Source organism: Miscanthus floridulus, chromosome 19 (genome assembly GCF_019320115.1).
Source record: "Miscanthus floridulus cultivar M001 chromosome 19, ASM1932011v1, whole genome shotgun sequence".
Classification (NCBI taxonomy): domain Eukaryota; kingdom Viridiplantae; phylum Streptophyta; class Magnoliopsida; order Poales; family Poaceae; genus Miscanthus; species Miscanthus floridulus.
Window position 1 is genome coordinate 101,161,525 of NC_089598.1, and position 22,217 is coordinate 101,183,741.

Sequence of the window (22,217 nt, forward strand, 5' to 3'; positions counted from 1 at the left end):
CCTGACTCTCGACTCCTGCTGGCTGCTCACTTGCACCACCATACCTATGTGTCTACACGTATATACTCTAATGACAGAACGTTTAAGATGGTCTTTATTGTCCACCCTTTGAAAATATCATAACTTTAAGGTTGTCATTTGTGTATGCTGTAGGATTTGGATGCTTTGCACTGATCCATGAGGGTGTCCATGAGAGTCAAAATTTTTGATGTCATTATGATGTCTAAGCTTATCAATCAGACAGAAGGTTCACCAGTCTCACCATGTATAACATGCACATCTTTTATTTGACACCACTGATATTTCCTTCCATGTATGATTATTGTTTTCTTCCATGCATGATTATTGTTTCATGCATGATTATTGTTTTCTTCCCTGCTGATTATCGTTTCCTTCCATGCATGATTATCGTGGGATCGCAGACGTGGACAGACGGACGAACCAAAACAAATATCACACCAAAAAATGTCCACACTTTATTCTTTTTAGTTGTAAGATAGTGTACCCGTGCATTGCTACGGGATAACTAACAATTTATACTAAAAACACACGGATCGCACGATAAGATAACAATACTGTTAAATTAAATACCAACGTTAAAGTAACATTTAATCCAAAAAACAAAGTTTATGAATTTAACACGGTCACGGAGTGCGCGGCGTCGCAGGCTCACAAACTCTAGAGCTTCCAGAGATTGGGTCGAATCCAACCTAGAGCCTCGGAACCCTGCATCTTTTTCTGGACGGTCTTCACTTCGGATGCGCCGGTAGCAATATCAACGATCCTCAGTTGATGGACCAAGTCGTATGGATCCCCATACAATGACTCAGACATGTAGATTTTGTTCTCCTTATACTTGGATACACTTGTTCCACTGAAGCTTTCATTGAAATGTTTAGACACGAACAGTGTCTAATCATCGATGTCCCTCACCCTGGACCACTCCGGCGTACGGTCGTGAAGGTTGCACTTGTAGATCGCGCTGCTATAGGTGAAGCTCTGTGTCTCGTGGAACGTGCTCATCATGGCACCCACAATGTGCAACTCACCGTTTGATTCTCGGTAGCTACGGTGGCAGAGCCCCGCAGGTGGCAACAGCGATGGCAGCAGCGTCGCTGTTGGAGTAGCGCCGGCGACGTTGCTGCTGCAGACGGAGATTTCTCCAGTGCAATCGATCACCAAGAACTTGTCTTGACAGTGGACGATGGACCCCATGGAAAACTCCAGTTTGGTGTCGAGCAGCGTCCATGTGATGTCGACTCCAACACGGTAGAACGCGACCTCCATGGAGCACCCAAGCATGGCCATGGCCACACACTCATGGCTGGCGGCGTCAGGCGGCGCTGAGAGCACGATCTCGCGGAAGAACACGTCCCTCCTGTCTTCTAGCTTGATGGCTCTGCCTGCGGCATCCGCGTCCCCGTAGCCGTTGGTGGGATGGAGGACCCACCGGTCGTGGACCCTAGACACGCGTTCCGATGAGAACGCCGCCGCGACGTGTTCGCCTGCTGGCGGGAGCTCAACGCGGGGGGCACGGGCACCGGCGAATGGATTCAGCAGCGTCACGGACGCTGCCTCGTCCATGAGCGCTAGCCACCCACACGAGGAGCCGCACGCCACCTTGCCGCGCACGCCGGGCAGCGTCTTGGACAAGACCTTCTTCTCTGAGACGCAGTAGAAGCCGACGCGGTCCGAGTCGGGGTCGAACGGGAGCAGTAGGAGCGGCCCGAAGGTCGCGAACGGGACAGCGGCGCGCCGTGGGGAGCAAGCGGATCGAAAGGACGCCGTGTCGTGGCCTGACGCGAGACGCTGCCCGATGGACTCGAGGAGATCCTTTGGTAGGCCGGATCTCCAGTCAGGGAGAGGTATGGACCTTCTCTTGGGATTGGGAGGCTGAGCCATGAAAGGCATATGACATCAACTATGGTTCACGCAAGAAACGGCAAGCGAGGGCGATGGAACACGTGAGCGTGAAACCAAATGAAAGGAGGAAAAAGTTGTCCCTTTTGTAAATGCAAAGAGGTGAAGTAATTAAATGTAGGCAGATTTGACAAGGTTCTCATAAATGCAAAGAGGTTTCTTTTGTCTTAATTCTCTTTCCTTCTGTGTTAATTCTCTTTCCTTTTGCTTGTTGTCATGTATGCTGGTGCATACAAACATGCAATGTATATATGGATAGCACAATAATTTTCTACTTCCTATTTTGTCATGATTCCTCTATCATATGGCAGGCAATATTCAATCAAGGAGATGTCGTGGGATCACAGGCGTGGGCAGACAGACGAACCAAAACAAATGTCGTACCAAAAAATGTCCACACCTTATTCTTTTTAGTTGTAGAAGATATGTTGGGACAAGCCGAGAAGGCATACTCCAGATAACAAATTGTGGTCCAGGCTGAAGCGATGCAATCTGATATCTGATACTAGCAAACCAAAAAGGAAGGTATCTGGCATCATGTCACACAATCATTCTTTCATATATACAGCAAGGTTTCATCTTCATATTGAATTCTGAAATCAAAGTGGTAACACAATGAAAAAATAAGCATGTACAAGAATACCATGCAAATTACTCCACCAATAGTAAAATCAAAGAAAAGAAGTCATACGGATAGTACAGGTTTATTCATATCAATAAACTACACACAAACAGATAGCGCTCCACTATTATGATCTACTGCCCTACTGGACTACAAATTGATAGGCACAAAAAGTTACTCCTCGATAAAGACCTCAGGATGAAATGGCTGAATTGCTGGATCATCAGACTCACTGACAATAATGCGTCCACTAGCCAAAGTTTCTTTGAGAAGAAGGTTATCCTCTTGTACATCAGGCACTTGCAGTGGCGCGACATTGGGAGAAACTAGTAGCAATTTATTTAGGGAGGTAGCCTTCCTCAACAAAAGACTCACTAGTTGCACCTCAAAGCGCCGCCAATTGAAGTTCATGACCTTCACCATTCCAAGCTTGACTAAGCTATCCCCTGGTAGTTCTACGCTCACCTCTTCAACTAAATCCCTCAAGGGCACGTCACTGGTAGCCGGGAGCTGCAAAGATTAACCCCAAACATGCAGAATCATTTCAACAAATAAGAATGCAGACACAGGTTCAGTAAAATGACAAGAGTGACTACTAAGCAAAGCGATACAGAAAGCCGTAAAAAATGGTAACCTGCACAAATAGTGTCGGATACCGCGAGAAGGGGTACCCTAAGCAAGAACCAAAAAACGATTGCTTAGACTTCGTAAAAGATCGAAACCAGCTAAACACCGCTGGCCTCGGCCAATTCTCCGACTCGCCCGAGGCCCCCTCACCGCTGACCTCGGGCGATCCCCCACCGAAGGCCTCGGCCGACCCCCTCTCGTCGCAGGCCTCGGCCGGGCCGCCGACCCTCCGTCTCGCGCGAGGCAGGCTCGGCAGCACTCTGCTGCCTCTTCCTTCACCCGTCCCTCTGACAAAACGTCGTGTCGCATTACCTCAGCCAACTGCTGCCCCTGGCGTCGGCCGCATGCTCAACACAGTACAGAGGAATGGCCGACGGGACAGGAGGCAGGACTGGGCAGGGGTTACCCGCCACTATGCCAACCACTATGCACATGGTTGACGCCCATGCCTCACTGTGCTGCCAACTCCTGCTCCGAGAACAACGCAGCATGGGGAGCCATGTCTGGGATACTGTGGCCTCGGAATCAGTACCCAGGACCAATAATTCCCTCCAAGGCCTCGGCAGTTGCTTTAGGGGCTCGGCAGCCTGAGGATCCATGTCCGCCGAGCCCCCACGATGGCTCGGCCTCGGCATCTGCAGAGCCACGGCTCCCTACGACGTCATCGCACGATGACCAGCACGTCAGCGCCCTGCCATCCACGACGGGACTGTGCAGGGGCTACCAGCTACTGTGCCGCCTAAACTCCTGCACCAAGGACGAACACGACGTGGGGAGTCAGAACTGGGTTCCTGTGACCTCGGGACCAGCGAACTGACCGAGTTCCGCCTCGCCCGAGGCTCCCGGTAGGGCCTCGGGCGAGCTGGCCATGCTCCGCCTCGTTCGAGGCTGGGCTCGTCCCGCAACCTCGTCGCCTCCGCCTCAAAGGTCGCTCTAGCGGGCTGTCGCATCCAATCAATGCGCCCAGCTGCACCCACTACGTAAGCCACGATCGGCAGTGCGCCGCGACAGGAGCGACGGGACAACGGTCAAATCGCCTTTTTACCATCCCTTACTGACAATACAGGGTACCATATCCTGTAGACGCACGTTCCGCACTATTCCGCCTAAATCAACTACTGACGATGGCCGCCAAGACCCCGCATTGCCGCCTGCAAAGGCCTCAGCGCAGCGGGTCTCGGCCTCAGCGCAGCAGGTCTCGGCACAACCGACTACAGCAGCCACCAGGTCCTCGGCACTTCACCAAGTCAACAAAAGTACAGGAGCGCAGCATGTCGTCGGCCTGGAGACCATACCGACTAGACACCGACGGGAACTCCCACGACGCCGCGCTGCTCCGGGGAGCAGAATACGTCAGCAAATAGTAAACTTCTCATGTACTTCTGGCTTCCTCCTTGTGGCTATAAAAGGAGGTAGCCGGTACCATTTCTAAGGAGGGAGGCAAGAAGAAAGACGAACACACCGATAGAACTACACACTTCTACGCTGCTTGGGAACAACGCCTCAAGCAGCCCGCGCCACCCTCGCCGAGACCTGGGGCTAGCTCCCTCTCTCACCTAGCTTGTAACCCCCTACTACGAGCACTCCGGTGCAAGGAATACAAGATCGATCTCTCAGACTGGACGTAGGGCCTCGATTGCCTGAACCAGTATAAACCTTGTGTCTCTTTGCATCACCATCCGGGATTAGGGGCACGCAGCACAAATTCACTCGTTGGTTGAGGGACCCCCGGTTCCAAAACACCGACAGTTGGCGCGCCAGGTAGGGGCCTCTGCGTGTCAGCTTCGTCATCCTAGCAAGTTCCGGATGGCAGACCCCATACGACCATTGCGTCTCGGCACCGTAGTTTGGTTCGGGAGCCTAGAGTTCATGTCTCTAGGGCATGAGTACGACATGGTGCTCCTCACTCCTCGAGCCCCACCGTCCGACGATGAAGTCACGCCCCGGCAGCCCAGGCGCAGGCGGCGCCCGGGCGGCCGCTCTCGCCACGCTCGCCAGGCACGACGCGAGCAAGGCCACCCCGACGCTACGCGAACCCGGGGCGGCACGCCACTCCCCGCCGATATCCTACGACCAGCTGTTGGTACGGGGTCCCTGGCTGGGGACCTGTCTGGCCTGAGCATGGACGAAGGAAAATCGCCGGTGGCTCGCGCCGATGCCCAGTCATCTAGCTCCGCTCCACCACTCCCTGAAGAGCCGACCCCGGCGGGGCAGAATATGGAGACGGCACCGTCCCCATACCCCTTTGGGTTAAGAAATGCCGCCGCCTCTTATGCCTACGCTTACACTGCCGCTCACGAGCACCCTCTCGGAACGCCGCCAGCGCTTCGCTCTCGACCTGAGCACCCACTCCGACTCCTCGGACGAGGACGAGGCATGGCCCGGGGTGGATTTCTCCGAACTCCACAACCCTGGGGCTTTGCGCCAATTCTTGGCCGCAAGCGACTACTGCCTCGGCTATTCCGACTCCGACGACGAAGGGACTTACGATCCATCCCGTGAGTGCTTCCACGTCGGGCTCGGGATGCCAAGGGCGGGCGAAGAGGAAGAGAGGACAGGCAACCATTCCCCGCCCCGGGCAGGGGCGGGTGATGCCACACCTCCGCGTCTCGAAGCCCCGACAGCACGGAACGAGAATCCCGTCCGCGGGGGGCATCGACGCCCAGACCTGGAGCAGCTCCGCGAGCTTCAAGCCAAGGTCGAACAAGACCGACTCCTTCTGCAACAGCTTCGGGACACTCTCGAGCAGGAGCAGCAAGGGCGCGGTGAGGGCGGAGGAGCCCGAGGGAGGGCCCGCGACGTCCATCACCGCATCAACGACAACGAGGGGGGAGAGCCACCCCCAATCTTTAATCGCGCTAGCCAGAATGTCGCAGCGGCTGCGATGCTGGTCCGAGCAATGCCCGAGCCCTCCACCACCGAGGGGCGACGGGTCCGCGGAGAGCTCCGCGACCTCCTCGAGACCGCAGCGGTGCAGCAGGCCGAAAGTTCCGCCTCCCGCCGGCGCGGAGGCACTTCGGAGCAACCCACGGCGCGACCTCGCCGGGGCCAGGATGCCTCGGTCCGTCCCGAGCCCGCTCGCGCGCCGACGGCCAACGGGGCCCCCTCGGTGCGCGATCGACCTGGAAACCAGCGCGAGGCACAAGGCGACCACGAAGTAGTCGGCAGGCGACGGCGCCATGGCGACGGAGCCGCCCGGGGCTACCACCCACACCGAGGCGGTCGCTACGACAGTGAAGAGGACCGCAGTCCTTCTCCCGAGCCACCTGGCCCTCGGGTCTTTAGTAGAGCCATTCGCAACGCTCACTTCCCAGCCCGGTTCCGGCAACCTGCCAAGCCTCACAAAGTATAGCGGCGAGACGAACCCCGAGCTATGGCTAGCCGATTATCGCCTGGCTTGTCAGCTAGGCGGTGCGGACGATGACCTGCTCATCATCCGCAACCTCCCTTTGTTCTTGTCAGACTCAGCGCGAGCCTGGCTCGAACACCTTCCCCCCGCACAGATCCACGACTGGCAGCGACTTGGTGAGGGTCTTCGTCGGGAATTTCCAGGGCACCTACGTGCGCCCCGGGAACTCCTGGGACCTCAAAGGTTGCCGCCAGAAGCCGGACGAATCTCTTCGAGATTTCATCCGGCGCTTCTCCAAGAAATGCACCGAGTTGCCCCGCGTCGGTGACTCGGAAATCGTCCAAGCGTTCCTCTCTGGCACCTCCTGCCGAGACCTGGTCCGAGAATTGGGCCGGAACGTACCAACCACGGCGGCCGCACTCCTCGACATCGCCACCAACTTCGCCTCGGGCGAAGAGGCGGTTGGGGCCATCTTCCCCAACAACGACGCCAAGGGGAAGCAGAAGGACGAGGCCCCCGAGGCCTCGCCCACCCGCGTCCCCAAGAGAAAGAAGAAGGGTCGCCCAGGGAAGCAGGAGGTCCTCGAGGCTGTCCATGTCGCCACAACAGATCGCAGGAATCCCCGAGGCCCCCGCGGCCCCGGGCTATTTGACGACATGCTGAAGAAGCCCTGCCCTTACCATCAAGGTCCGGTGAAGCATGCCCTCGAGGAGTGCACCATGCTCCGGCGTTACTACGCCAGGCTTGGGCTCCCCGACGACGATGAGGCCAGGAAAAGGGGCGCCGGCGAAAGGGACGGCGATAAAGATGATGGGTTTCCCGAGGTACGCAACGCCTTCATGATCTTTGGCGGACCCTCGGCATGCCTCACGGCGCGCCAGCGAAAGAGGGAACGCCGGGAGGTCTTCTCGGTCAGGGTGGCCACCCCCCGGTACCTCGATTGGTCTCGGGAAGCAATCACCTTTGATCGGGATGACCACCCCGATTATGTTCCAAACCCCGGGCAGTACCCGCTTGTCGTCGACCCGATCGTCGGCAACACCCGGCTCACCAAAGTGCTCATGGACGGAGGCAGCGGCCTCAACATCCTCTACGTCAACACTCTGGAGCTCCTGGAGCTCGACCAATCACGGCTTCGAGGCGGTTCCGCGCCCTTCCACGGCGTCGTGCCAGGAAAGCGCACACGACCCCTCGGGCGCATCGACTTACCCGTCTGCTTTGGCACTCCCTCCAACTACCGTAAGGAGGTCCTCACCTTCGAGGTGGTTGAATTCAAGGGGGCTTACCACGCCATCTTGGGGCGCCCGTGCTACGCCAAGTTCATGGCGATCCCCAACTACACCTACCTCAAGCTCAAGATGCCAGGCCCCAACGGCATCATCACCGTCGAGTCCACGTACGAACATGCATACGACTGCGACGTCGAGTGCATCGAGTACGCCGAGGCCATCGTGGAGGCCGAGACCCTCATCGCCGATCTCGACCAGCTTGGTAGCGAGGTTCCCGACGCCAAGCGGCGCGCCGGGACCTTCGAGCCCGCGGAGGCCGTCAAGCTCGTCCCCGTCGATCCCACCGTCCCCGACGGCCGAGGACTGAAGATCAGCGCCACCCTCGACAGGCAAATAGGAGGCCGTGCTCGTCGACTTTCTCCGTGCGAACGTCGATATGTTCGCATGGAGTCCCTCGGACATGCCGGGCATACCAAGGGAGGTCGCCGAGCACGCCTTAGATATCCGGGCAGGCTCCAGGCCGGCAAAGCAGCGCCTGCGCCGATTTGACGAGGAGAAGCGCAGGGCCATCGGCGAAGAAGTGCAGAAGCTCATGGCAGCCGGGTTCATCAAGGAAGTATTCCATCCAGAGTGGTTGGCCTAACCCTGTATTAGTCAGGAAGAAAAGTGGCAAGTGGAGGATGTGCGTGGACTACACTGGTCTAAATAAAGCATGCCCGAAAGTCCCATTCCCACTACCACGAATTGACCAAATCGTCGACTCCACTGCAGGATGCGAAACCCTCTCCTTCCTTGATGCGTATTCCGGTTACCACCAAATCAAGATGAAAGAGTCCGACCAGCTCGCGACTTCTTTCATCACTCCATTCGGCATGTACTGCTACATAACCATGCCGTTCGGCCTCAGAAACGCAGGGGCTACTTACCAACGGTGCATGATCCAAGTCTTTGGCGAACACATCGGACGAACCGTTGAGGCCTACGTGGATGACATCGTAGTCAAGTCCAGGAAGGCCGGTGATCTCGTCGGCGACTTGGAGGTTGCCTTCACATGTCTCAGAGAGAAGGGCATCAAGCTCAACCCCGAGAAGTGTGTCTTCGGGGTTCCCCGAGGCATGCTCTTGGGATTCATAGTCTCGGAACGTGGGATCGAGGCCAACCCGGAGAAGGTCTCGGCCGTGACCAACATGGGCCCGATCCGAGACCTCAAAGGGGTGCAGAGGGTCATGGGATGCCTTGCGGCCCTAAGCCGCTTCATCTCGCGCCTCGGCGAAAAAGGCCTGCCCCTGTACCGCCTCTTGAGAAAGTCCGAGCGCTTTTCTTGGACCACCGAGGCCGAGGAAGCCCTCGCCAGGCTCAAAGCGCTGCTCACCAACCCCCCCGTCCTGGTTCCGCCCACCGAGGGCGAGCACCTCTTACTCTACGTCACTGCGACGACCCAAGTGGTCAGCGCGGCCGTAGTAGTCGAGAGGCAGGAGAAGGGACATGCTCTACCTGTCCAACGACCTGTTTACTTCATCAGCGAAGTGCTCTCCGAGACTAAGACGCGTTACCCCCACATCCAGAAGCTGGTTTACACCGTAGTCTTGGCTCGACGCAAGCTGCGTCACTACTTCGAGTCCCACCCGGTGACTGTGGTGTCGTCTTTTCCTCTGGGAGAGATAATCCAAAACCGGGAGGCCTCGGGTAGAATAGCCAAGTGGGCTGTCGAACTCATGGGGGAAACCTTGTCTTTCGCGCCTCGAAAGCGATCAAATCACAGGTCCTGTCCGACTTCGTAGCCGAATGGACCGACACACAGCTGCCACCCGTTCAGATCCAATCAGAATGCTGGACCATGTACTTCGACGGGTCTCTGATGAAGACTGGGGCTGGCGCGGGCCTGCTCCTGGTCTCGCCCCTCGGAGTACACATACGCTACATGATCCGGCTTCACTTCGCCGCCTCCAACAATGTCGCCGAATACGAGGCCCTCGTCAACGGCCTGCAAATCGCCATCGAACTTGGAGTACGACGTCTCGACGTACGGGGTGATTCGCAGCTCGTCGTCGATCAGGTGATGAAAGAAGTCAAGCTGCCATGACCCCAAAATGAAGGCGTACTGCGCGATAGTACGTCGCCTGGAGAACAAGTTCGACGGTCTCGAACTCAACCACGTTGCGCGAAAGTTCAACGAGGCCGCGGACGAACTGGCAAAGATGGCGTCGGCGCGGACCCCGGTCCCACCGAACGTCTTCGCCAGAGACCTCCACAAGCCATCCGTCGACTATGCCTCGGCGACGGAAGAGGGCCCATCGGCCGAGCCCACCGCAGGGCCCGAGGCCCCCTCTGCCACCGAAACCTCGCCCGCCGAGCCCGAGGCCATGGCGATTGACGCAGAGCCTCCCAAGGCCTGACCAAGGAACGGACTGGCGAGTCCCTTTCCTTGATCGCCTCGTTCGAGGAGAGCTTCCTGCTGACAGAACCGAAGCCCGACGGCTTGCGCGACGCGCCAAGACTTACGTCCTCTGCGACGGCGAGTTGTATAGGCGTAGCCCATCTGGTATTCTCCAACGATGCATCACCACCGAGGCTGGCCAATCCTTACTTTGGGACTTGCACGCGGGAGTCTGCGGGCACCACGCGGCGCCTCGGACGCTCGTGGGTAACGCCTTCCGCCAAGGTTTCTATTGGCCAACGGCGGTGGCCGACGCCACGAAGCTAGTACGCTCCTGCGAGGGATGCCAGTACTACGCTCGACAGACGCACCTCCCGGCCCAAGCCCTCCAAACCATCCCCATCACATGGCCATTCGCTGTGTGGGGGCTGGACATGGTTGGGCCTCTGCAGAAGGCACCCGGGGGCTATACCCATCTGCTGGTAGCTATCGACAAATTCTCCAAATGGATCGAGGCTCGTCCGATCACTCAGATCAAATCCGAGCAAGCGGTGCTGTTCTTTACGGATATCATCCACAGGTTCGGGGTTCCTAACACCATCATCACTGACAATGGGACACAATTCACCGGTCGCAAGTTCCTAACGTTCTGCGACGACCACCACATCCGGGTGGCCTGGTCGGCCGTAGGACACCCAAGGACGAATGGCCAAGTAGAGCGTGCCAACGGCATGATCCTACAAGGCCTTAAGCCAAGGATATTCAACCAGTTGAAGAAGTTTGGCAAGAAATGGCTTGCCGAACTCCCGTCAGTCATCTGGAGCCTAAGAAATACCCCGAGCCGAGCCACGGGATTCACACCGTTCTTCCTGGTCTATGGAGCCGAGGCCATCCTCCCCACTGACTTAGAATACGGTTCCCCGAGGCTACAGGCGTACAACGAGCAAAGCAACCGCACTGCCCGCGAAGACGCCCTCGACCAACTGGAGGAAGCCCGAGATGTCGCGCTGCTACACTCAGCCAGGTACCAGCAAGCCCTACGACGCTACCAAGCCCGGCGCGTCCAAAGCCGAGACCTGAAGGTGGGCGACCTGGTGCTGAGACTGAGGCAGAGCAACAAGGGCCGCCACAAGCTGACCCCACCCTGGGAAGGGCCGTACATCGTCGCTCAAGTGCTGAAGCCCGGGACCTACAAGTTAGCCAACGAGAAGGGCGAAATCTTCACCAACGCTTGGAACATAGAACAGCTACGTCGTTTCTACCCTTAAATTTCCAAACGTTGTTTACATTGTTTCTCGAAATGCAATAAAGAAGCGTTCTTAGTTGTTATAATCTTTCGAGGAACCCCCCTATAGACAAGTCGATTGTATAGAACCTAAGGACCGTACGATCGTCTCAAAGGCGAAAAGGCCGGCCGAGCCGTGAGAACGGCCTACGCCTCCGGGCTACGGCAGCTCCCTCACCACCTTTTCACCCAAAGGACAGCGTAGGCTCCGAGGAAGTTCTGTGCAGAGAGCTTGTCTATCAATAGGGGCTCGACGTCACAATAGCGCTATAAGGGAGACTCGGCTCTGCCTCTGCAAAGCCGGGCCTCCCTCGGGGGCTAGAAAGGGGGAACCCCCTAAGTCCCGAACACCGTTTGTTAATGGTCTTTCAAAAATTTCTACGCCAAACTCCCTCAGCGCTCCGACGGGACCTTCGCAAGAAACCCAGAGAACGAAAGCTTGTCTGGAGGCCAAAGGGCCGGTCGAGTCGTGAGAACGGCCTACGCCTCTGGGCTACGGTAGCTCCCTCACCACCCTTCGCCGAAGGACGGCTTAGGTTCTGAGGGATTTCTTCGCGGGTTCCCAAGATCGAGACAGAGGGCACAAGGCTCGGAAGTAGAACAGAAAACGGTTAAAAGACCCACGCACGCGAGTACTTTAAAGGCCTCGACGGCCACAAAAATGTCACGATACGGCAACTAACTCAATCCGGTTACATGGCCCCTTTTGGCCCAGGTCAAAGCTCAAGGATCCGGCGGCCGGCGCGGGAGGGACCACCTCTTCTTCAAATAGACCAGCCAGCGCTGTGCCAGGTGCCTCGGCCGCCTCCAACAGCTTCGGACCTCCGCATCAGCCTCCTCGTCATCTTCTGGCAACACTGTAGCCATCGCTGACAGCCTCGAGGTTGATGGCGTAGTGCGAGGAGACGACGGCCAGGGCGCGCTTGACACCCGTGTGCAACGCCCCCCGGAGCCTCTCGTGGACGCGGCCGCTCAACGCAATCAGGCGGCTCCCAAGGGAGCTGGCTGATTGGACCTCCTCGACGTCCAGGGCCTCGCAGGCGGTACGGACAGCGCTGCGCAGCGCCTCGTGCTCCCGGACCTCAACATCCAGCGCCGCTTGCGCTGCGACGGAGGCCTCTGCCGCCTGGGAGGCCTCTTTCTCCAGATCTACGTCGCGACGAGGGGTCAGGAGTCAAACGCGAACCAGAGCAAATGGAACAAGGAACATGGTTCAGCGGAACTTACCCTCGGCCTTGCTCTTCCAGGCTGAGACCTCGACCCGAGAGGCCTCGGCCGCCTTGGTAGCCTCTGCCAAGGCGACTTTCGTCGCCTGATGCTCGCTCTGCTCCGCACCCAGCTGCCCGGCTGTGACCTTGGCAGAGGCCGTCGCTTCTTGGGCCCGAGACCTGAAGGAGTCTCGCTCCTCCTCCAGTTCCTTGATCTTCTCCACCAGAGGGGCGGACTGCTCCTTAGCCGTGGCCAACTCGGCCTGAATGTCAGCACAACGAAGGCGGAGGTCCTCCACTTCCGCACTCCGCGCCGACAATAGCCCCTGGGCATCGGCAAGCAGGCCCTTTTGCCGCCGGAGCTGGTCCCAGATATCCCTCTCATTTCGCAGGAACACCGATTTCCCAAGGGATCGGGTCTCGAGCTCCTAAGGAGGCAAAACAAAAAACGCACGTCAAACACTGCGAGGGGGCTCGGAGAGAAAACAACGCGGCACGAGAGAGGAAAGTACTTACCCGTGTGACACCGGGCAAGTCCCGCCCCATAATAGTCATCGCTGTCTGCAGCGACCGCACTGCCAGTTGGCGGTACTGCTCGAGGGTGTCCCAATGCCCCCCCTCTGCGGTATCTTCAAGGGCGAACACGGGCTCCCCCTCGGGGTCAGCCCGGTTCCGCCAGAAAACACGCGGGAAGTTCCACCCACGGGGCTCGGGCCGTAGCCGGACAAGAGCCGAACTCCCCTCGGCGGGATCTGGGACTGGCTGCTCCACGGTACTAGCCGCCTCGACGTCCGCCGCCTCCTTCCCATGGGAGGAATCATCAGACGAGATTGCCTGAACCAGGGGCGGCGCCAAAACTTGCTCCATCTCCATCGCCTCGGCCTCGACGGACCCGGGGGCTCTGGCCTCCGCCGTCTCTACCTCGTCGGCCCCGGCGTCCACCGCCCTGACTTCGGAGGCCTTGGGGGCTCCGGCGTCACCCTCAATGGCCTCGGCAATGGTGGACGCCCCAGCCTCATTCGCCCCAAGACCCACGACATCGCAGGGCGTGGGCTCCTCCTCCACTCGCTCCGCGGCCGCCTCGGCACCCTTTTCCTGGGCAGCCGCCTCCTCCGAAATGGCCCCGCCCGACGCCGCGCCACGCTGCGCGCCAGCCTGCGCCTCCGCTGCCTGATGGGCGGAGGAGCTAACGTTCACCTTGAGCGCCTTACGGGGCGCCAAGGCAGGATCTTCCACCAGATGCGTCTGGCTGGAAGCAAAGACACTCCCAAGGTCAGCATGCGACCAAGGGGCAAACAAGAAGTAATACGGACTCCACCAGAAAAGACGCTTACCGCGAACGTGGATGCAGCCGCTTCGACACCGCCAGCCTCCTCTGCAACGGCGGCGGTGGTGGCAGCAGTACGGCCTCGGTGTCCATCGGTGCCAGCTGGCCTCCGTCGGACCCCGGCACCTCCTCGACCCTTCGCGGAGACAATGGGGTCGCCCCCACCGTCGCTCGCTCCACCTCCACCGTCGAACCCATCGGGCCGACGGCACGCTCCTCCGACACCCGCGCCTCGGGCGCGTCGGCCTCGGCCCCGGGACGGGCCGCCACCGGCCCCGGGACACCTCCTCCTAGGAGCGTCAGGCTCCTTGCCGGCGCCCCGGGCACCATCTCCCTAATGTCGGGGAGGTGTTCCAGGCAGGCCGTCCCCACCTCGCGCCCGCCGCCGTCGCCCGAAGAATCCGACACCGACGACGAGGGAGACGGCTCCAACGGGAGACCGTCGAGCTTCTGACGCCGGCGACGGGCGTCCAGCTTTTCGCGCGCGAGGAGCTTCTTCGTGCGCTTCGCCTCCTTGGCATCTTTCTTCTTCTTCTCCTCCTCGGCGCGCGCCCTGTTCACGGATCGCCGCCGGGCGTCCTCGGGAACGGGCGGCGGGGAGCCTCGCACGTCTCTTATCCCCTGTGGGAACGACGAAGTAAGACAACAGACAAAAAAGGCGAAAAACAAGAAGGCCGCGAAAGCCTCGGCAACATCCAACTCACCAGTGAAATGTGCCCCCGCGACGGACGCATCGGGAACGGCATCAAATCGTCGATCTTCGGCTTCCCGTCTACCGCCTCTCTCACCCGACGCAGGGTCTCGTCGTCGGTAAGGGGGAAGGCGGACATCTTGATACCGGCAATCGGGTCGCTCGGCGTCATCTCGAACAGCCGCCGCCGCCGGGCCATTAGCGGCAACACCCTCCGGCGGTGAAAGGCCGCCACGACCACGGCCGCCGAAAGGCCGCGGTCACGCAGCTTCCCCAAGGCCCGCAAGAGCGGCTCCAACCTAGGCTGATCAGCCTTGATAACGCCGTATCCCCATTTCTCTGGTTGACTCTCTACAACCCGCCCGGTATAAGGAGGAAGTCCTCCGTCGTCGTTGCGGAGGTAGAACCAGCCGTCGTACCAACGACGGTTGGACGATGACAGCTGGGCCGGGATGTAGAGGGACTGCCGGTCTTGGCGCACGTGAAGGGTGCAGCCGCCGGCCCTCTGCACCTTCCGGGCCCCCCTCGTTCCCCCTGGCTTGGTGGTGAACGTCGCCCGGAACAAGTGGAGCCACAACTCCCAGTGGGGAGCGATCCCCAAGTACCCCTCACAGACGGCGACGAAGATGGCCGCCTGCGCGATGGAGTTGGGGCTGAAATTGTGGAGCTCCACGCCATAGTAGTGCGGGAGCGCCCGCATGAAGTTATCCACCGGCGACCCGAGGCCTCGCTCGTGGAAGACGACGAAGCTCACCACGTAGCCGTCGCGCGGCCTCGGCTCCGACTCGTTCCCCGGAGCGATCCACTCCGGCTCGTCAGGGTCGGTGATCGGGCGAAGAAGACCGGCCTCCACGAGCGACTGCAGCTTCCCCTCGGTGACGTCAGACCGCTCCCAGGGATCCGCCGGGAGGAGGACGGGACCACCTGCCATTGCGCAGTGGAGGACGCTGCTACGGCGGTAATCTCTCTCTCTCTTTCGTTCGGTCTCTCTCTCTCGCCCTTCTCCTCCCCGCTCTATGCTCTCAACGACGGCACGGAGGCAGCGAAAGCGAACGCTGGAAAAGGTAAGGAGGGGGAGGGCGAGGCTCTTTGCGTATTTATACAGGGACGAGACTGAAACCGCCGGGCGACGAAATCGGGGAAGTTTTCCCAAAAAATCCGCTGCGGTTACCCAGATCCGGTCTTACCGCCCACGCGCCCACTCCCTCCTCATTAATTGCACGTGCAGTTACGTCCCGTCGGCTGATGCCACTGTCGCGTCCAACCGCAGCAGCAGCAGGCGCCAGTTTCACCTCCCCGAAAAAGCCGCCTCAAAAGACGCGCCTGCCGTTGTTAGCCGCAGGGAGAGAGATAGCCCCCACCCGATTCCTTTCAGGCAAAGGAACTGGGCACCGAGCCCGCTACGGTCCAGGGGTTCGAAGGCTGGGCCCTTAGGGGTTTCGACAGCCGCCCCAGGGCAACAGAGTCAGGGGCGACTACGGGCGAGCCTATGCGAGGCCGAGGCCCAAGCAAGCGAAACTGCTTGGGACGCCCTGTGTTGCGTCCGAGACCGGCAGGGAGGTCTCCGAATGGGATCCCACCGTAGGGAGGCACCGAGCCACCGAGGCCCAGCGAACGGCCTCGGCACCCACTAGAGAAACCCTCCGGTACTCTTGGAGCGCGTCTCCGGACCGCTAGCCTGACCCCCAGTGAACGGGGTACGGGCCTCCACTCGGACTCACCCGATAACAGCTCACCGGAAATGCCATCGCTCGCGCCCACCTGAGGGTAGCGTGGCACATTCCACCCCTCCTTCCGAGCGAAAAGGAAGCGCGAGGGTCGAATAAAAAGTCAGGAGAATCCCTGACGGCCCTCCTGCTCCGCTGCAGAGGCTAAGGGACTCTTCCTGCAAAACATTGCCGAGGCCCAGCGACTTGGGCTCGCACACGAGGGGGCTCGGCAAAACAAACCCTCCTTCCGAGCGAAAAGGAAGCGCGAGGGTCGTTCAAAAAGCCAGAAGAACTCCTGACGGCCCTCTTGCTCCGTGCAGAGGCTAGGGAGCTCCTTCTGCAAAAGACGCCGAGACCCCGCGACCTAGGCTCGCACCCGAGGGGGGCTCGGCAGACAGACCCTCACGCGCGAGGGGCGAACCAAAAGCCAGGGGGACCTCTGACCGCTCTCTCGCTCCGTGCGAGAGACTCGGGGGCTCCTCCTGCAACTTTGCCGAGACCCAGCGGCTCAGGCTCGCACACGAGTGGGCTCGGCAAATAGCCCCCCCGTCCGAGCGAAAAGGACATGCGGGGGACGGACAAAAAAGCCGGGAGGACCCCTGACCGCCCTCTCGCTCCGTGCGGAGGCTCGGGGGCTCTTCCTGCACCTAAGATAAAGACAAACGACCCAAGCCCGTTACGGTCCAGGGGTTCGAAGGCTGGGCCCCCAGGGGTTTCGACAGCTGCCCCAAGGACAAAAGAGTCAGGGACGACTACGGGCGAGCCTGTACGAGCGCTCCCTGTGTCGTGTCCGAGACCGGCAGGGAGGTCTCCGAATGGGATCCCACCGTAGGGAGGCACCGAGCCACCGAGGCCCAGCGAACGGCCTCGGCACCCACTAGAGAAACTCGCCGGTATTCATTGGAGCGCGTCTCCGGACCGCTAGCCGACCCCCAGCGAACGGGGTACGGGCCTCCACTCGGACTTACCCGATAACAGCTCACCGGAAATGCCATCGCTCGCGCCCACCGAGGGTAGCACGGCATCTTCCACCCCTCCTTCCGAGCGAAAAGGAAGCACGAGGGTCGTACAAAAAGCCGGGGGAACCCCTGACAGGCCCTCTCGCTCCAGGCGAAGGCTAAGGGGCTCTTCCCGCAGCATCGTCGAGACCCTGCGATCCGAACTCGCACCCACGGGCCCGGCAAACACGATAAAAACCCCTCACTCGAAAGAGAAAAAAGCCCCTGGAGAAGTGAAATCACTCCTCCAGGGCCTCGGGGGCTACACCCGGTGGGTGCGCTCGCGCGCACCCACCGAAACCTCGAGTACAAAACTGCCATCCCTGGTAGGAACTATCAAGAGCCAATTCTCGTCAGAACCTCAGGGGGAGTGCCTCCACTCCCCCCAAGGCCCGGGGGCTACTGTCGGATACCGCGAGAAGGGGTACCCTAAGCAAGAACCAAAAAACGATTGCTTAGACTTCGTAAAAGATCGAAACCAGCTAAACGCCGCTGGCCTCGGCCAATTCTCCGACTCGCCCGAGGCCCCCTCACCGCTGACCTTGGGCGATCCCCCACCGAAGGCCTCGGCCGCCCCCCTCTCGTCGCAGGCCTCGGCCGGGCCGCCGACCCTCCGTCTCGCACGAGGCAGGCTCGGCAGCACTCTGCTGTCTCTTCCTTCACCCGTCCCTCTGACAAAACGTCGTGTCGCATTACCTCAGCCAACTGCAGTCCCCTGGCGTCGGCCGCATGCTCAACACAGTACAGAGGAATGGCCGACGGGACAGGAGGCAGGACTGGGCAGGGGTTACCCGCCACTATGCCAACCACTATGCACATGGTTGACGCCCATGCCTCACTGTGCTGCCAACTCCTGCTCCGAGAACAACGCAGCATGGGGAGCCATGTCTGGGATACTGTGGCCTCGGAATCAGTACCCAGGACCAATAATTCCCTCCAAGGCCTCGGCAGTCGCTTTAGGGGCTCGGCAGCCTGAGGATCCATGTCCGCCGAGCCCCCCACTGGTGGCTCGGCCTCGGCATCTGCAGAGCCACGGCTCCCTACGACGTCATCACACGATGACCAGCACGTCAGCGCCCTGCCATCCACGACGGGACTGTGCAGGGGCTACCAGCTACTGTGCCGCCTAAGCTCCTGCACCAAGGACGAACACGACGTGGGGAGTCAGAACTGGGTTCCTGTGACCTCGGGACCAGCGAACTGACCGAGTTCCGCCTCGCCCGAGGCTCCCGGTAGGGCCCCGGGCGAGCTGGCCATGCTCCGCCTCGTTCGAGGCTGGGCTCGTCCCGCAACCTCGTCGCCTCTGCCTCAAAGGTCGCTCTAGCGGGCTATCGCATCCAATCAATGCGCCCAGCTGCACCCACTACATAAGCCACGATCGGCAGTGCGCCGCTACAGGAGCGACGGGACAACGGTCAAATTGCCTTTTTACCATCCCTTACTGACAATATAGGGTACCATATCCTGTAGACGCACGTTCCGCACTATTCCACCTAGATCAACTACTACGATGGCCGCCAAGACCCCGCATTGCCGCCTGCAAAGGCCTCAGCGCAGCGGGTCTTTGCCTCAGCGTAGCAGGTCTCGGCACAACCGACTACAGCAGCCACCAGGTCTCGGCACTTCACCAAGTCAACAAAAGTACAGGAGCGCAGCATGTCGTCGGCCTGGAGACCATACCGACTAGACACCGACGGGAACTCCCACGACGCCGCGCTGCTCCGGGGAGCAGAATACGTCAGCAAATAGTAAACTTCTCATGTACTTCTGGCTTCCTCCTTGTGGCTATAAAAGGAGGTAGCCGGTACCATTTCGAAGAGAGGGGAGGCGGAAAGACGAACACACCGATAGAACTACACACTTCTACGCTGCTTGGGAACAACGCCTCAAGCAGCCCGCGCCACCCTCGCCGAGACCCGGGGCTAGCTCCCTCTCTCACCCAGCTTGTAACCCCCTACTACGAGCACTCCGGTGCAAGGAATACAAGATCGATCTCCCAGACTGGACGTAGGGCCTCGATTGCCTGAACCAGTATAAACCTTGTGTCTCTTTGCATCACCATCCGGGATTAGGGGCACGCAGCACAAATTCACTCGTTGGTTGAGGGACCCCTGGTTCCAAAACGCCGACAAATAGGTTCTCAAGATTAGAAAAGTGGCAAGACTTGAGGAGCAGATAAATGTTAGCTAGGTTTTGCATCTCCATTTCAAGCATCAGCAGCTGTAGCTCTTTCAAATTCGGTAATTTGCTCATCTTGTCCCATCGGCAATTTGGTCCATCGTTCAACAAGGAAGATGCAACCTAAAGGGCATGGTTAATGAAACTTGAAAAGAATATATATATATATATAGCAACCAAACAATTCATGAGCATACCTTGAGGGCATTGCTGCAGACGGTGAGTACTGTGAGACCGGAGAGATCATCCGGGAGCATTCTATTCCACCTGTAGGGGGGGTATTGGCTCACCAAGGCAGATGTAGAGGTCAGTGGGTGCGCCGCCCTTCGGAAGGTGGTAGGGATAAAAGACGAGCCGCCCATTCGGCTGGGGCTGGTTGGCTGGGCTGGCTGGCCAGCCCCCTCACATGGGTGTTAGTTGATCTCCACCAATAGGCCCAACGGTCTATTGGGCCCTTATCTCTGCTCCCTGATCGGGGGAGCTCAACCCTAATCTGGTTGGTGGCCACTGTCGCACAGTATACATAAAAGGAAGGTGGGGATGAGGGCTCGGACTACGAGGTTCGCCGTGAGCCGCCACACCCACCTACAGTAACCCAAAACCGATCTAAAGACCGTGCTGCCAGCGACGGGATGTGCCCCAACCACCGCCGTCGCACCTCTGCAGGGCCACCACCGGACCACGGTAGTACCACTACGGACTCCACCGAGCCGGAGCTGCCGCGGCAATGGCGTCTACCCGCTGTGGTGCATCTACGGAGAAGACAAGGATGAGGCCTTCCCTGGATCTACCGGTTACAAACAGAGAGGTACACATTTCGATCCTAACATTGGTACTAGAGCCGGTTGCCTCTATGTAATCCTAACCCTAACCGAGTAAAAGCAAAGAAAAGGGACCGGGGGTGGCGGATGTCACTGGAACCCGGTCACCACCGCCACCGCGCGGGGGAAAAGAACAGATCCATTCGGATCAGAGAAGAGATAGGGCCCTCGGCTCACGAAGTCAAACCCTAACCCAAGAACAGAACAGATCTAATTCGGATTTGGCCGAACCCTAAGACCAAACCCTAACTCGCGTGGAGAAAGGGAAAAGGGGAAAGCCATTCGGATGAACTCCAAAAAGAAAAGAAATCAAAAGAAGGGAACAAACCGAATCGGTCGAATCAAAAGAAAGAAAAGGAACCCCAGACCCAAACCCTAATTCCCCACATCAGTTCGGATAAGAGAAAATCAGATCCAAATCAGAGTAGGGGAAAGGGGAAGAAAGGGAAGGGAACCGATTCGGATGGTAGATCCAAAGACAAATCAGAGAAGGGGAAAAGGGGAGGGTCAGATTCCGAACCCTAGATCTAAATCCTTGTTCGGATAAGAGAAAAGCATACCCAAATCTGAAGAGCGGAAAGGGGATAATCTTGGAGAACTCGAATCAAACAAAAAAAACACGAATCGGGTTCAACCGAACCCTAGCCCTAGATCCCCTTTTCGGGTGAACGAGTGAAAAGAAAAGAAAGAAGATAGAAATCGAATCCGAAGGGAGAAGAAAGTCTACCTCGCCGCGCGTCGGATGTCCCTTCGCCGGCGCGGGAGAAGAAGCCGATCCGGGGAGCTGGCTCTCCGGGCTCGGCCAAGGGGGCGCCGTGGCCAGGCCGCTCGACGGCGGTGTGCTCACCCATTGGGGAGCACGCGCGCCGGCGAGGGGGCCGGCGACGGCGCCATGGTCGCTGCTCGCTCTCGCTCGATATCCTCTCGGTGGCTGCGGGTGCACTGAGAGAGAAGAGAGCGGCGTAGACGGAGAAGACGAAAGAGCCGAATGACTCTAGGGTTTTGGAGGGCGCGGCCACGGGCGGGGTTTTGTTCTCCCTATCCGCGCGCACGACCGTCCGATCAGAACGAACGGCGCAGATCAACCGGGCCGCCTTTCGGCCCAGGCGGGCGAGGGCGTGAGGCCACTTTCCCGGCCCAGGCCTAGGTTGCGGCCTAGGCGCGGGTGAGCGCGTGGGAAGGGCGCGTGCGGCTGTGGGCCGTGGGCCGTTTCAGGCCGAAACAGTAAAGAGCAAGAGCCCAGTTTTGTTTTTTATTTTTTCTAGAAAATTGAATATGCAAATTGGCTCAAAAGAAAAATAGAAAAGTAATTGGGTAAAATTCAAGAAATTGAGTACGTACATTCTCCAGTGATTTTGAACAGGCGTGATATTTAACTGGAGAAAAGGAAAGTTTTTCCAGTAAATGTTTATTTCCTGGAAATTGATTAATGGATTAAAGGAAATAGAAAAAGCAATTTTCCCCGTGGGTAAAATTCAAGGAAAAGAGAGTTTTTCCACAGCCAAAGAAATTGTTTATTCTCCAGTTAATTTGTACCAACGTGATATTTAATTGGAGAAAAACAAAGTTTTTCCGCTGCTAAAGAAATTGTTGATTCTCCAGTTATTTTGAACCAATGTGGTATTTAATTGGAGAAAAAGAGTTTTGATATGATTATGATGTTGTTATTTTCTGACCAACGTTGTTAATAACAATATCGTAATTTTAATGATTTATGCATTAATTCTACTTCTGCCCAACGGTGATGTAGAATTAGTGTATAAGAAAAGTTGATAATGTTAATGATTTATGCATTATTTCTACTTCTGCCCAACGGTGATGTAGAATTAGTGTATAAGAAAAGTTGATAATGTTAATGATTTATGCTATTAATTCT

At 58.3% G+C, this 22,217-nt stretch overlaps 1 pseudogene; it reads right to left on the reverse strand.

The window, feature by feature from the left end:
• Positions 1-678: 678 nt before the first annotated feature.
• LOC136526489 (F-box protein SKIP23-like) lies at positions 679-1,902 on the reverse strand (annotated as a pseudogene).
• Between the last annotated feature and the right edge of the window lie 20,315 nt (positions 1,903-22,217).